Source organism: Rattus norvegicus, chromosome 2, assembly GCF_036323735.1.
Source record: "Rattus norvegicus strain BN/NHsdMcwi chromosome 2, GRCr8, whole genome shotgun sequence".
Lineage (NCBI taxonomy): Eukaryota > Metazoa > Chordata > Mammalia > Rodentia > Muridae > Rattus > Rattus norvegicus.
Window position 1 is genome coordinate 155,716,340 of NC_086020.1, and position 16,194 is coordinate 155,732,533.

At 44.1% G+C, this 16,194-nt stretch overlaps 1 protein-coding gene and 1 long non-coding RNA gene across 2 annotated transcripts in view; both read left to right on the top strand.

Annotated features, from left to right (window-relative positions):
- LOC120100841 (guanine nucleotide exchange factor MSS4-like) overlaps positions 1-16,194 on the top strand; it is a 46,761-nt gene that overhangs the window by 6,047 nt on the left and 24,520 nt on the right. The gene's annotated exons all lie outside the window — the stretch shown is intronic.
- Positions 1-16,194, top strand: part of Tox3l1 (TOX high mobility group box family member 3 like 1) — a 32,333-nt gene that overhangs the window by 5,937 nt on the left and 10,202 nt on the right. The window contains exon 2 of the long non-coding RNA NR_131117.1: positions 2,157-2,301. This is a non-coding gene — a long non-coding RNA (TOX high mobility group box family member 3 like 1). The remainder of the gene's footprint in view (positions 1-2,156; positions 2,302-16,194) is intronic.

Here is a 16,194-nt window from a genome sequence, read left to right on the forward strand (position 1 = left end):
CCTGGCCCCTGCAAGTCTGAATAATTTTGTTCTAACAGTTTTGCTACTGGGATGAGGACTCTTTCTGTAGGGCATACAAGAGTAGTCTCATTGAACTGGGGTTTGAGGCTGACCTGGTGCTTTTGAATTTCTCATGCCTCCTGGACAGGGAAGAAACAGGTTGGGTGTGTTGGTCCAGCAAAATGGCCCAGCAGATGAAGCACCTTCCATAGCGATCCCTGAACAAGATCCCTGGAACCCATGTACAGGTGGAGGAAGAGGACCAACTCCACGAAGTTGTCCTCTGACCTTCACACGAGCGTCACAGCATGTGTGCACCCCACACATCACAGTGCACAAGAAACAATGACAAACAAAAGTGATTGTGCATGTTGTTATAGATGTGTAATTCTGATTTTAAACGGGGAAGTAGGTTTCTGGCGTATGTCGAAGGAGTGAGAGAATATTTAGATGTTAGAGTGCCCTATACAGATCATTGATATAAGTGTCCTATACTTATATCAGTCGAGTTGGGAGACAGGTGGCCACGCAAAACCGCAGAAGTCTGCATGTCAAGTCATAAGAGGCTCAGACTCTTTAGGAAGGAGGGTTAGGTCATCTCCTCAGGTCGATGATACTAACTGTTTAAGCCTCTGGCTGAGGGTGTGGGCAGCATTGCGTAAGTCCCAGAGGAAGGAAGTTATAAGGACCATGCATGGCCTCATGACCTCACTTTCTTCTCCTTTCCTTCCTCTCTCCCTCCTTTTCTTTTCCCTTTCCATTTGTGGTTAACTTCACAATTTAGCTGACACAAATGAGGGTAGCAATACTTAGTTGTAGCAGGTGAGGACAAAACATGCCTTAAAGTTAATGATGAGGTTCTGTGTCTCACAGAGAATGGATGCATGTAGTTTCTTATGTACCAGGAATGATCGCCTAACAAGAGGCAGGAACATGTCGCAATATTGGTAATTTGTGGCTTGTTATTTTATCATGGGATAATGGTGAGCACATGAGAAGAAAAGTGTACTGGGTGGTTTCTTTTTGGCGACTTGTCACAAGCTGGACCTGTCTGGGAAGAGGAACCTCAGTTGAGGAAATGCCTCCAGCAGATTGACCGGTAGATAATTCTGTAATGTAATTGCTTGATTAAAGGATTGACATGGGAGGATCCAGCCCATTGTGGGTGGGGCCATGTCTGGGCTACTGGCCCTGAATGATATAAGAAAGGAGGCTGAACAAGCCATAACGAACAAGCCAGTAAGAGGCACTCCTACGTGCCCTCTGCTTCAGCTCCTGTCTCCAGGTTCCTGTCTCGAGTCTCTGATCTGACTTCCCTCGATGTTAGACTGCAACCTGTGAGGTGAAACAAAGCGTTTCTTCCCCAAGTTTTAGTTGTGGCCTGTGTCACAGCATCAGAAAGCAAACTAGAAGAAAAAGAAGAGAGGCAGACGTTTCACATGTCTCCAATCTCACTGTAGCTTGGCTTTCCGAGCTTCAAAAGCTGGGAAGCTAAAGAAATACATCTCCAAGACTCCCTTGGAATGTAGCTGGGATCACGCTTTTGCCATGCAGAAAACAACCCCACCTGACACGGCAGATAGGTTGAGAGTAGTGCAGAGGTCTTGCCGTTCTTTGGTTTGCACAACTGAGGAGGTTTCTGCTTTTGGAGAGGTTCTGCTGACAAGATCCCAGACCCACGAGCACCCAGCACAAGGTGGTGGCAGCAGCAGGGACATTTCTGCTAGGTAAGTCCCATGGCATAGTTAGTCGTCCCTCCTAACCGTGTGGTCAGTGGCTATACAAATGGTAAGCATTGTTTCTTTGACCCTCAGAGCCATGCTTTGAGTTAACTAGAACCCTGTAAGAAATCCCTTTATGGGTAAATAGGTGAGAGGGTGCTGCTGTCTAAAACTAGGATATGAATGAATTTGTTTCTAAATTAGGAAGGGGACTTGGCTGTGCAGCTCTGAGGCCCAGGAATGAGGTGGATACTTGAGAATTAGACACATAACCATTGGCCTTTGTTTCAAGCCAGTTTTATCTCTGAGGTTTGGCAAATACATCTCCGCTGGAGTCTTTGTTGTTTTGCTTTTGGGATTTATTTATTTTCTTGTATATGTGTGCATGTTTTCTTACATATGTTTATGGGTACCTGTGCATGCTGGTGTCCACAGAGGCCAAAAGAAGATGTCAGATCCCCACAATCCAGAGTTACAGACAACTGTGAAACCAAACCTGGATCCTGCAAGAGCTGCAAGAGCTCATAACTGCTGAGCCATCTCTCCAGCCCCGTGGTGTTTGTTTGTTTGTTTACTTGAGGTAGGATCTCACTTTGTTTCCCTGACTGGCCTGGACCTACTATGTAGTATAGACTGGCCTTGAACTTGTAAAGATCTGCCTGCCTCTGACTTGGCAGTGTTGGGGAAAAGCTGTGTACCACTGTACGCCTGTGAAGGTGATAAAGTCTTCCCAGATGCAACCTCCTGGCACCTTTACATTCTGTTTCCTGACACCAGCTGAAAGATGTCCCTTCCTTAAGCTCCCGTGTGTAGTGTTCTGGCTTCCTTCCTTCTCTGTGCTCCTCCTTCCTGTCTTTTGAGAAATACTCCTTCCTTACTGCCACTCTATTACCAATGAGGATTCCTAGGTGTTCTGAACTCAATCTGCTTCTCGCTGTTCCTATGGTTTGAATTCATCTCTGCGCAGCACTGGCTCCTAGACTGGTCTCTTCAAGGACCAACTAAAGACTGAATATCTCCACTTCGGCATCTCACAAGCACTGAAGACACAGCATGGATGAAACTCATTAGCTCCCACTCCCTGACCTCCTCAAAATCGCTCTCAGTGGCAGGCTGCTCTTTCCGTCTACTCTCTGTACAGGCGAACGTCACCACAGTTCACAGGCGCTGAAGCCAGAGGCTGGAAGTTAGCCGTCTTTCCTTTGCTGAGCCAACCCGTCCTGCTACTTCAGAACATTGCTCAAGGTGCATCTCTACTGCCTTAGTTTAAATACCATCATCTACAGCTTGCTTTGTTGCAACAGACCTCAAGCCAGATCTCCCTTAATCTTCCCTCCCTCTCTCGTCCTTTCTTCACACTGAAGGCAGACAAACATTCCTAGGATATGTGGCGCCATGCCTTTCTCCTGCTGGTGGAACTGCTTTGTAAGCCCTGCACAGGGCTTAATGGATCTCCTCTCCGTGGGTGTCTCTTGCAACCTTGTTGCGTTCCTTGGGGCCTCTCCCGTGTACCTGTGTGCTCAAAGCTTCTCTCCCACCCTTCCCTCCTAACCTAGAATGTTCAGTTGTCTTCAGCCCTCGGAGCATAGCTGTAGGGACTTATCTCAGCTTCTGCTTCTAGTATTTTATTCCGGCTTCATTCCGCGGGGTCAGAGAACTTACTTCTACTCCCACTAGAAGTCTCAGCTGTTCGCTTTTGATTGACTTTCTGTCATGTCCCAGCAGACCTGGCTCTGTGGGTCAAGAGCTATGTCTCATTTGCGCCTTGATAGTACGGCTATCACCACAGAGAGTACTGGCGCTTAAACGTTTTGGAAATAAGTGAAATTGGCACAACTATTAAAGAACAAACCCATGGCTCTTCTCTATCACTCACTGCTTGGCAACTCTTAACTATAAAGATTTAGAATTGGCAAAATGAAACTTGATTAGCCCTCAATCACTGTCAAGGCTCTTTCCTTGCCAGCCTATGTTAGTGTTATCAGCAGAGGGTTTCTTTATATCACTACTCTTTCTGTGTGTATACAGAGTATATGCACACTTGCTGCCTGGTTTTATGACATCTTGACAGCAAGCTAGAGTAATTTTTGAAGAAGAAACCTCATCAGAAAAATTGGCCCTATTGGATGGGTCTGTGGGTAAGCTGGGGTGCATTTTCTTGATTGACAATGGGAGGATCCAGACCACCTAGCCACTCCTTGGCTTGGGTCCTGTCTGTTATAAAAGAAAAAAAAAACAGGCTAAGCAAGCCATGGGAGCAAGCCAGTAGGCATCATTCCTCCTGGTCTCTCTATATCTACTCTTGCCTCCAGGTCCCTGCCTTGACTTCTTTTGATGTGACCTTTTCCTCCCCAAGTTGCTTTTGGTAGGGGTGTTTTATCTCAGCAATAGAAAAGTAACTGAGAAAGTGTACACACATGTGCATATCTCTGTGTGTGTGTGTGTGTACACCTATGGAAAACAGAGAACAGTATCCAGTATCTTCTTCAACCAATTACTCTCCACACTTAGTTTTGACACGGTCTCTCACTGAAACCCAGACCTTACCAATTGGCTAGACTGGCTGACAAGCAAGCCCCTAGTGTTTTCCTGTCTCCTTCTGGGATTACAGGCCTGCTCCATGCCAATCCAGGTCCCCGTGCTTGAATTCGAGCACCTTACAATCAGCTACCTCCACAGCCCAGCCATTACTTTTGTTTTGTATTGTTATAGCCTTTAAACTCATAATCCTCCTGTCTCATGTTTCCAAGTATGGGGAATACAGGAATCTGCCATCACACCTTGGCTCCATCACTAACTTTAGAATGGGCTAGAAATCTTCTTAGTACAGATTATAATAAAATATCCAAATCTTAAATTGAAAGATTGATTAATTTTTAATCCCCTCCTCAACTCCTTCTCGGTCCTCCTCACCTCCCTACTTGTGATGGCTAGTTTTATGTCAACTTGACATAAGCTAGAGTCATCTGAAAGGGGAAAACTGCAGTTGAGGAAATGCTTGCATGAGATCCAGCTCTAAGGCATTTTCTTCCTTAGTGATCAATGGAGGAGGCCCAGTCCACTGTGGGTGGGGACTCCCAAGGGCTGGTCATCTTGTGCTCTATAAGAAAGCAGGCTGAGCAAGCTACAAGGAGCAGTGTTCCCCCATGGCCTCTGCATTGGCTCTTGACTCCAGGTTCCGGCCCTGCGGGGAACTCTTCAACTTCCACAGTCAGCAGAGAGATGAGCCATGGAAGGCAAGAAGGCCGTTCATACCAGCATGACTCAGTAGCCAATGTTGGTTCAAACTTCAGGAATCTGACACTGAGTTGTTCATTTTAGCCACATTTAGACACAGCACAATTGGATGAAAATTCTTCTTGGGATGATTAACTCAATCCCACTTGCACAACAAAACATACCTAAATCTCGTTGAGGACCAAAGTCAGCTAAATATAGATTAGATGTGAACATCAGAACTCTGTGAAGTGCGTGTGACATCTTCCATAAAAATAAGTTCTGTAGATTGACTGAGATCAACAAACTTACGAGAATGGGTCTGGAGGAGAATCTGGTGCCGGAAAGTCTTCAGATATACATACTGTGCAAAGGTCACCAGGCTAGAAAGCCATTGCGCTGCAGCCTTCTGGGCAGAAAACAGGTTTTGCATTCCTTCCCTTGAAGGAACTACCCTGAGTGCTTAGCATTCCAGATCCCCTAGAGCACAAAGACCTCTGTACAGCCCCACACTGCCCTCCTTGAGTTCCTGTCCTCACAGTTCTTGAGGATGAACCATTCTATGGAACTGTGAGGGAGATAAACCCTTTCATCCTCAAGTTGCTTTGGTCATGGTGTTTCATCACAGAAATAGTTACCATGACTAGGTCACCACCCAACTTTATACCCCTTCCCCTCATGCTGAACTATCTGGGTTTTGTTTCTGGACTCCCTTATTCAACATGATGTTGATGAGATTGGTTCTTTTCATTGCTGTATTCATCTCTCCTCATTAACATGCTGTACCATGTCAGGGGGCATTTGGATTGTTTCATGTTGGGTTAACATGAATAAAGCCATTATGAATATTTCCCATATGCCTCTTGGTAGATGCTAGCATAATTGCTGTTAGGTTTACAACTAGGAGCAAAGTTGATGTAGGATGTACATACAGTTATCTTATGTGGATACACTAATAAACACGTTACCAAAATCATCATGCCCATGTATATTGCTACCAGGAAATGCTTTTGTGCTCTAGAGGTCTTTATTATGAGTTCTTGTCATTGTTAGCAGCATATACAAATGTATGCAATCATCTGAAGTGAATACTGAAATTACAACTTGCTGTAATACTGTGAAAGACATCCAAACTTGGCTTCCTGAGGTTAGTGAGTTTTCAGAGACTCAATAATAAAAACAAATAACACTTACTGTGCAAGTGCTGTGTACCAGACCCATTCTAGACACTTTGGGAAGGTTATCTCAGTCATTGCAACTGCTCTCTTCATCTCTTGAATAAAAACTTTGAGGCACAGAGAGATATATAATTAATTTATAGACTTGGTACCTATTCAGATAACTGAACATAACTCTTCTGTCTTAGGGTTTTATTGCTATGAAGAGACACCATGACCAAAGCAACTCTTATATCTGTACAACATTTCACTGGGACTGGCTTACAGTTCCAGAGGTTTAGTTCATTATCGTCATGGTGGGAAAGCATGGCAGCATCCAGGCAGGCATGGTGCTGGAGGAGCTGAGAGTTCTACACCTTGTTCTGAAGGCAAACAGGAGACTGACCTTTCTGCACTGGACAGGGCTTCAAAGCCCACCCCCACAGTGACACACTTCCTCCAACAAGGCCACACCTTCTTACTCCCTGTGGGCCAAGCATATTCAAACCACCACATTCCTCTCCCTGGTCCCCATAGGCTTGTTCAAACACATGAGTCTATGGGGGCCATACTTAGGCAGAGCTTAATGCAAAATACATTTAGTCCAAATTCAAAAGTCCCATAATCTATAACAGTTTTAACAATGTTAAAAGTCCAGCCAGCCCAGAAAGCACTTCATAAAAGATAAAAAAAAAATCTAATCTGGATTAGAAGCCAATGTGGTAGTGTACTCTTTTAATGCTAGCACTCAGAAGTCAGAGACAGGGGGATCTCTGAGTTCAAGTCAGCTTTCCCTACATAGAGAGTTCAGATTTACAGCCAGGTGTACATTCATAAGACCCTGCAGAGGGTGAGAGAGCAAGAGAGTGAGTGAGAGAGAGAAAAACAGATAGACAGACAGAGAGATAAGAGAGACAGAGAAACACAGAGAGACAGAGAGACACATAGAGAGAGAGGGAGGGAGGAAGAGAAAGAGAGGGGGAGAAAGGGGGGAGAGAGAGAAAGAGATAGAGAGAGAGATAGAGAGATAGAGATAGAGAGAGAGAGAGAGAGAGAGAGAGAGAGAGAGAGAGAGAGATATTCCTATCAGGACTTCACACTATGGTTTTGGTTTGGTTTATGAAGTAATTTTTACCAAGTTCTAAAATAATTTACAGAGTGTCAAGTAAGATCCTATAAGAAAAAAGATATATCTAATGGGACTAAAAACTAATATGATTTTTGGGAAAGAACATAGAGATGTCTTAATTTTCTAAATATTGCAAAAATATATTATGTGAACACATGTCTAAGGCCTAGTGGTTAGCTACCTTCCAACTATGAAGATTATCTGTAGCGTCTGGTATTCACGACCTTGTGTAGTTCCTCTTACATCTTGAGCTGATGTTGTATTTTACCAATGGAATGCAGCAGATACGACAGGGCGTCACTTCTGTGGTTAGGATATAGAAACACCACTAACTTCAGCTCCCTTGGGACATCCGCTATGGGGAAACCCAGTGACGGATGGTGTTATGAGAATACTCAAAAGAAACATGAAGAAAGAACCAAGACCTCTAGCCTATGTCATGTGAGCCATCCTGGTCAGGTCTTCAGATAACTGCAGCTCTGGTGATGACTTTGTAACCTCCCGAGATGGCCCAATACAGACCACCCACGTAGGCTGCTTCATCCCTGATTTTTAGAAGTGGCACGAGAGAAATAAGTGTAATGTTTTAACTGGTGTGCTTAGAGCAGCTTGTTACAGAGAAGGTGGTGCGCATGGGCTGCAGATGTAGCTTAGTTGGTAGCGTGCTTGCCTAGCATGCACAAAGCTCTGGGTCTAATCCCTATCACCAGAGACTGGTCCTGGTGGTTGGTACAGCACGTGGGAGGTGGAGAGAGTTAGCAACTTTGAGGTCAACTTGGCATGCATGAGACCAACTCTTCCTTCTCAAAAAAAAAAAAAAAAAAAAAAAAAAGAAGAAAATATGGGACCAATGACACCCGAGTTCAATTCTTAGAAACTCCTGTGGAAGGAGAGAACTGAGTCCTGAAAGCTTTTCTCTGACCTCCATGTACATGCTTTGGCACATGGGTATCCGCATTCACACAGATGCATACCATATATAAATTCAAATAATAATAATAATAATAATAATAAATGTATTATATTTTTAATAATTGGTAGTTAATACAGACTCTGCTTGGGGCCTTAGGAGACCTACACTAGTGAGAGGCCCTAAGAGGTAAGTTTCAGAGCCTTAGGGATATCATGATAATTAGCCTCTGCCTAGGTTAATAGCTGAGACTCCTAGGTAGTTATAGCAGAGATGACTAGCTTTTTTTTTTTAATCAAAAATTTTTCCATCATACTTTCACTGCATCTATTAGGATTCACTTTCTGTCTCTGTAAGAAGTGACCAAGATGCTCCACTTAGAACGATTTGTTTGGATTCATGGTTTCTGGGGTTTGAATCTGTGATTAAATTGGCCCTGTTGCTCTGGGTATCACAGGACAAAGACAGACAGACAGACAGACAGACAGACAGACACACACACACACACACACACAGAGAGAGAGAGAGAGAGAGAGAGAGAGAGAGAGAGAGAGAGAGAGAGAGAGAGAGAATCTCCCTCTCTTAGTAGCGCCAAGCTGTGAGCCAAGCCTTCAGCACATGAGCCGTAGAGGGACCCAGATCGGAACAGTAGCACCTGTCAACCTCGGCCACGTTGCCCAACTTCCTTGCAGCGGTTTCACCGAAGCAGAACTAAGGCCCATCTGGACTGTGCTTTCACAAGATCTGTCCCTTCCGTGCTGCTTTCCGTTTTCTTATAGGCCAGGCATGGGATATACAAAATGACCTTGGCGACCACACATTGAAGATAGCAAGGACCTCTGTCCCAGCATCCCTAACAGCTTCAAGGACCACCACCACCACTCCCTGAATTGGACAGACCATTCTCTTAGACCGAAATTACTTCCACTTGTGTTCAAATGAGGTCTCTTAAGATTTATGAATTAAAATAAGCTAGACTACCCCTAAAAAATTACGATTATGGTCTTCTACTTGAAATACTCCATTTTCTTCTGGAGTCTGGCTTTGATTTTAACAGTATTTATTTCTTCATTTGAATTTTCTGAATGTATTATTAGGGCAGGAGTCACATGTCAGAACACATGTGCAGAGATCAGAGTACCACCTTGTAGAGTCAGTGCTGTCCTTCAACCTTGACCGAAGTTCCAGGGATCAAACAGATGTCACCAGGATGGGTGGCAAATGCCATCACCTAGTTACATCTTAGCATCTCCTGTTTCTCCATTTATTTTGTCAGTTTATTAACATTTTAGTCTTCAAATTGCAAACATATTAAAATAAACAAACTTAAATGATGCCTTGTGTGCTCATAACTGATCCTCACCATTCCTCCTGCGGAGGCCTTTCCTATCCCTTGAATATTTATTCCTTTTCCAGTACTTTTACCTACTCTCTTAGGGCAAATGTCAGGATAGCAAACTTTTACATGTCATGTAAGAAATTTCCTTTACCTTCTCTGGATCCCGTGTTTCAAGAGGCTGTAAAAAGAGTCAATTCCCTGGCTCACCCCAACATTTACCCCATTGATGAACTCCTGGAGTACATGAAGGGGTCAGACCTCCAGACCCAAAACTACAGGATCTCCATGACATAGGACAACAGGATGTCCAGAGGAGTCCCAGGGAAGTATTGATAGCATAGCAGAAGCCAGAGGCCTTGTACCAGACCAACAAATCATTGCAATGAACATTTGCAAGCAAAGAAGTGTGGAATAAAGGGTACACTGTGGGACACCCTGTGACACATGACAGCTTTCACAATGAGATTTTTTTCTCTGCTGGAGGGGGGAGGTAGCAAGGGTGAATGGTAGGTCTGAGAGACAGAGAGATGAGTGGGGTTGGGGTTCATGATGTGGAATTCACAAAGAACCAACAAAAAGTTAAAAAGAGAGAGAGCGTGAATTCCCTTTGCTTCCCGGCATCTGATGAAGACAGGAAGAGCTCTAAGAGTGGACTTCCTGCTCCCGTTCACAACTCACTCACTCCCCTGAGGTTTCAAACCTCCCTTCGCTCCAGTCAAGCTCGGAGTACTGCTTCTATAAAATGATGCTGGGTAACTGGCAGGCTGAGATTCCCAAAGGTCAACATGGGAAAAACTGGGAAGCAATAACAGAGCCCTGAGCTGACACCAGCTTGGTTTAGCTAGCTGTGTGCCTTTGATCTTTAAGTTAATTACTTTTATATCTTCTCATTCATAAAAGAGATAATACCTATTCTGTGTGCCTTATTGGATAGATAGAGCAACAGAAGCTGCCAAGGTTTTTAAAACTTTAAACACTAGGCGAGGAATGCAGGTCTGTTGAGCCCTTGCCTAAGCATGCTCAAGGCTGTAGGTTCGAGCCCCAGGGCCCATAAAACTAGGTATGGCGATTCACCCCAGAAATGGAGGCGGAAGCATCAGGAATTCAAGATCATCTTCAACTTTATCTAATTACCAACTTTTAACACGGAAGGTGATGTAAACAGTGTTTTCAATTCTTATTTAATGTTTGCCTCTAGAGCACAGTTTGGAGTCACTTAAACTGCAGGAATTATTAAAACCAGTGCTAACAACTGGAGCGATTTCTTTCCAGCTAGTTTTTGAATGTGAATCAGTCCCACCATGCGTGAAGGGAAATGGGTACTGCAGTGCTTATGTTTCTAAACTTGTTTCATTTGAGAAAACCAGGCAGCACTGTAGTGAGCTTCTGGAAGGACAGGGAAATAGAGTCTTAACTTGAATTTTGTCCTGAGTAGCGTTGCTTCTCTCCACTCCCCACTGGCCAGATTTAACCCCAATAGCTGGATAATTTGCCTTAGAGAGAGGTAGTCAACATTGCGTCCTCAGATTTCAGTGACTCCCCTCAAACATCAAATGTGTCTTTCTGGATTCCTGAGCTCAGCACCAACAGGACCGGACTGTCAGGAAGGTTGCCAGGGAAAGGTGGAGCTGGCTGCACTGCTTCCTGTGGCTTTCCGAGCTTGCTGTGCCTGCTCTGCGGCTGTGAACTTGCACACAGGCAATTTTCACCTCATCCCAGCCTCTTATCTTACCTCTTCCTCTTTGCCCTCTGTCTTCCCTGCTCATTTTCAACATTTCATTACCATCATCATAGAAGTTTTTTAAAGAAAATGTACAATGAATCATATGGAAAATAAGCAATGTATTTTACACACACACACACACACACACACACACACACACACACACTAGACACACACAACACACACAGAGGAGAGAGAGTGGGGGAGACAGAAAAATACCCACACAAACACACGGGGGGGGGGAGTGAGAGAGACAGAGAAACACACACACACAGAAGAGGGAGATTGGGGGAGACAGAGAAATACCCAGAGACAGAGACAATGATAGAGAGAATGGTGAGCACAGAAACACAGATGCACAGACACACAGACACACAGACACACAGACACACAGGACCAGAGATTGATCCTTATTGATCTGGGATTCTGTCTAACTTTTAACAGTGTCTCTCACTGACCTTGGAGATAGCCTGACTGCCAACAAGTGCCAGCAATAATCTTCCTGTCTCCACCCCCATAGCTCTGGGAACGCTCTCCTATGGCCAGCCTTTTACCTGGTTCTGGGATTTGAACTCAGATCCCTGTGTTTGCGCAGCAAGAAGTCTTGTCCCCTGGGCCATGTCCCTAACCTCAGATACAGAGATTTAGTTTGTTTTCTGAGATCTGGGCTCCCTATGTAGCCCAGGCTAGCCTTGAATTTGACATCTTCTTGCCAGTCTAATAGTTGTAAAATATCTTTTTGTAACGTATGAAAAGCATTGATTTATTTGAATTCTGACATGTGGTAATTTAACATTGTCAAATTTAAGATCCGCTTTGTTATTTTTAAATTATGCATGTATGTCAGATATATCAGAACTTCCTGGAGCTGGAGTTACATGTGAGCCACTTGACAGTGGGTGCTAGGAACCAAACTCAGGTCCTCAGCAAGAGCAGTTTGCATTCGACACCACGCAGTATACCTCAGGTGCCAACACTGCAAATTTATTAACTCGGATAATTCTGGATTAACCTATATGTTCGCTTCCTACTGTAAGTATAAAATCTACTGTTGTAATAATCTCCAGGCGTCAGGGCATAACACTGAAGTAACCTGGTCTTCCTCAATAAAGACGTAAGGTGACAAAGGGCAGATGTCCCCGATTTGCTTTAGGAAAAACATAAGGAGAAGAAATTTCAATGGCTTCTGGAAAGACGCCCAGCCTGATGAATAAAGTGTGCAGTTAATGTGGACATTCAAATGTAATACTAGCATGGGAGGTAATCCTAAGTAAACAGATCTCCAGGGCATATGGAGTTTCCATGGCTAACTTTCGAGGATCAGTTGGACTAGAAACAAAGAGACCCGTGGTGCTGCATTTATTTATTGACTCTTAAAAAACAAACATTTTTTTTTCTGCAACTGGGGAGAAAATATCTTAAACTACGAAAGCAAATACCGCAGTGCTTCAAGTTCCATTGGACACTTGTGTACATTGTACAAAAAGAATGGACTGGATCGATTAAAATTTTCTGCTCCTTCTGACTTGAAAATTTGACTAGTCTTCAAAGAGAGAGAATGTAGCAGGCAGACCACCCCCAGTTTAACCCCCAGACATGGAAAATAGAAAGCAAAAGAGAAGACAGTTCACTGAAGCTATCACAGGGAGGCTGCACGTTCCCCGACGTTCCTGCCTGTGAGAACTGGTTTCAAAGTTAGCTCTCAGTTCAACTCCTTGCACTGCACTGAAGCAGAAAGGTCCATCCAGAGAGATGCTTGAACTCCTGATGACAGCTCTCATACAGATCTACAACGATCCAGACTGGGACCGGAGCGAGAGAGGACGAGAGTGCTTGTTCTTGCAAAGGACTCGAGTTCAGTTTCAAGTGCCCCCTGTGGCAGCTTACAGCCACCGATAAGTCTAGTTCCAGGAACTCCGACACCTTCTTGGATGCCCTGCTCTCCCTAGGCACCACGTGGTGCACATACCTACATCCAGGCAAAACGCTCATGCACATAAAATAAAGTAAATATCAAAAGGTATTTTTAAAATTTAGAGCTGAAAGAACTTCCTGTTGTCTGTGAGGCTTTGGGACTTGAGGCACCTTCTGGGATCATCAGCGGGACCCCCGGGAGAAGCATTTTGGCAATAGTTGTTAAGTTTCCATATGCATTGATTCTAAGGGCCACAGGTTCAATTTGCAGTCTGTGCTTAAGTTTTCCTGCAAAGAGCGAGATATAAATCTCACTAAAAGCCACAGTCTGGAAGGACAGCGATGGTGTCATATGCAAAGCCGAGGGTACCCAGCATGGGACCACCCCAGGGAGGAAGCTAGCAGCAGATTCAAGAAAATGTGTGTATAGCACATTCAAGAAATAAACCCATGGCCAAGGAGATGTCTTATTGACTCTTACTGAAGCCAACCCTGGTGGATCACACTTTCATTCAGGTTTGGGGAGGCCAATGCATATAGAGAGCTACCAATCAGTTCCAGGCCGAAACTACAAAATGAGATTCTGACTAAAACAAAAACAAAAAACAAAAAAATGAAGCTAAATACTAGCAGAATTTCAGAGTTCAAATTTGAAATGTATTTTGTCTGATTTTAAGGAAACAGTTATTCCCGGACAAACTGGTACATATAGAGAATCAGGGAAACTTTAATAATTGAAACAGAAATCCGCTTGAAAACAGAAGCATTTCCTAAGAATCCCATCTTTCCTTCAGTGGGAATCAAAACTACGCTGAGGTTGCATGGGGGTAAGAAAGACCCTGTGCACTGCAAGTGGGAATCTGAATTAGTGTATCCTCAGTGGGAATTACTGTGAAAAGCTAAAGCTAGAATTACTACACTGGCCAGCTACGCCACTCCTGGGCACAGAGCTGGAAGAACCAAAGTCTGCACATCTGTATTTATTGACTCCAGCAAGTTTCTCTCTGACCTCCTATCATACACACACACACACACACACACACACACACACACACACACACGCACACGCACATTCACATACATGCATACATGGGTTAACAAACCAAAACACATGCTAAACAAGTGCAATAAAAATCTAAACTAAAAAGTATTTTACTGGCTGGAGAGATGGCTCAGCAGCCAAGAGCACTGGCTGCACTCCCAGAGGACACAGGTTCAGTTCCCAGCAACTACACAGAACTCCAGTTCCAGGGTATCTGACACCCTCACACAGATATAATACAGACAGAACACCAACCAATGGTCATGAAAAAATAAGTTATTTAAAAATATTTATTATTTTATGTGTATGAATGTTTTGCCTGATGTGTGACTGTGCACATGTATACCTGGTGCCCGTGGAGGCCAGATGTGGGTGTTGGGTTCCCGAGGACTGGAGTTAACAGCTGGTTGTGAGTCACCATGTGGGTGCTGGGAATAAAATCCATATCCTCTGCAAGACCAATAAATGTTCTTAACCAACGAGCCAACTCTCCAGCCCTGACATAAAAAAAATTAAATAAAATTATGTCATTTGCAGGAAAATGCCTGAAATGAGATCTCCATTCTAATCATAATAAACCAGACTGATCTATTATGCTAATCATAATGAATCTTTTCTCGTATATGTGGAACCCAGGCTATAGTCATTATATACATACATGCATATAACGTGCATGTATGAACGTGGCATGGGAATAGAAAGAGTGCTATTTGGGAAGAGGAGGGGGAAACTGTAAAAGTTAGAAGAGGAGGGAAGGGAGGCAGTGGGGACCAGGATGGGGAGAATGCATAATGCATTTATATAGAAGTCCACAAGGATCTGTTAATATACAGTAAATATATATAAGTAAGGGAAACCTTAAAGAGAGGATTCTCATGATCTCTTCAGTCAAGAGGCATTGAAGTACAGCAGAACGCCTTTGCAGTTTCTGTGGCAGTGCTAGGTGTGAGTATAATTAGTGAGCCACTTATGTGCTTAAAACTGTGATCTGGCCCATTTCAAGTGGTAATTGTGTTGTTTTTATAAAGCCCCAAGATTAAGATGCTTCCCCCCCAAACACACACACACACACACACACACACACACACACACACACACACACACGCCCTGGAACTGTCATGTGTAATGATCAGGGCTGGTTAGACTCACTGACATTGCAGCTAATTGCCACATGAGACCAGGTGGCCCTGGCAGGAGGCTCCCCATTGTTCCATCAAGAATAGAGCCTCTGAGTTAGTGGCCCTGAGCCAGAAGTGGTGTTCATTATAGTGAGCAAGTGAGTGTCCCCACAAGAAATAGGATGTCACAATTAGTGCCTCCCCTTTCAAAAGAAAAGGAACATGTAATTTGTGAGAGTTCGTTTCACATAGTGAGATTTTTAAGGTTTCCATGCTCTAAAGAAGTACTTTTTTTAGTATTACCCAGGGGCTGGCCTGATAGCTCAGCAGATAAAGGTACTTGCCACCAAGCCTAAGGAACTGAGTTTGATGCCTGGCACCCGCGGCAAGGTGGAAGGAACGAAATGACTTGCACAAGTCGCCCTTTGACCTTCTTGTGCACATGAAGGCACATGTGAGACCCACTCCTCAAGTAAATGTAATTAAAAAAATTTTAACATATGCAATGCGGTTGAATTGCCTAGCATGATGTTAAAATTGGATTTGTGGGTCCCGCTGTAGACATCCTGATTCAGCACGTTAGGAGCGCGGCCCAAGAATACACACAGCAAGCTCCCTGTCGTGCCACATCCCTGTGTGTCTCTCACTCCTCATGGTCTCAGAATAGTACCGTGAATTACTAAGCGACATGTTAATAGGATGTTTACCGCACCAGTCTAATGTCCCTCCCTGTGCCAGAGTCTCTCTGGACCATTCTGCTCCATTCCCGCAGTGAAAGGCCAGTAATAACCCATCCCCAAGTCAGAAGCTGTAGTGGGGAGCCCCTCTTGACCTTCACTCTTCTCTTTATTTAAAAATGTATTCTTTCTGTGTGTGCAGAAGCCAGAAGAGAATGTTGGATATCCTGGAGCGAGACGTACAGGGA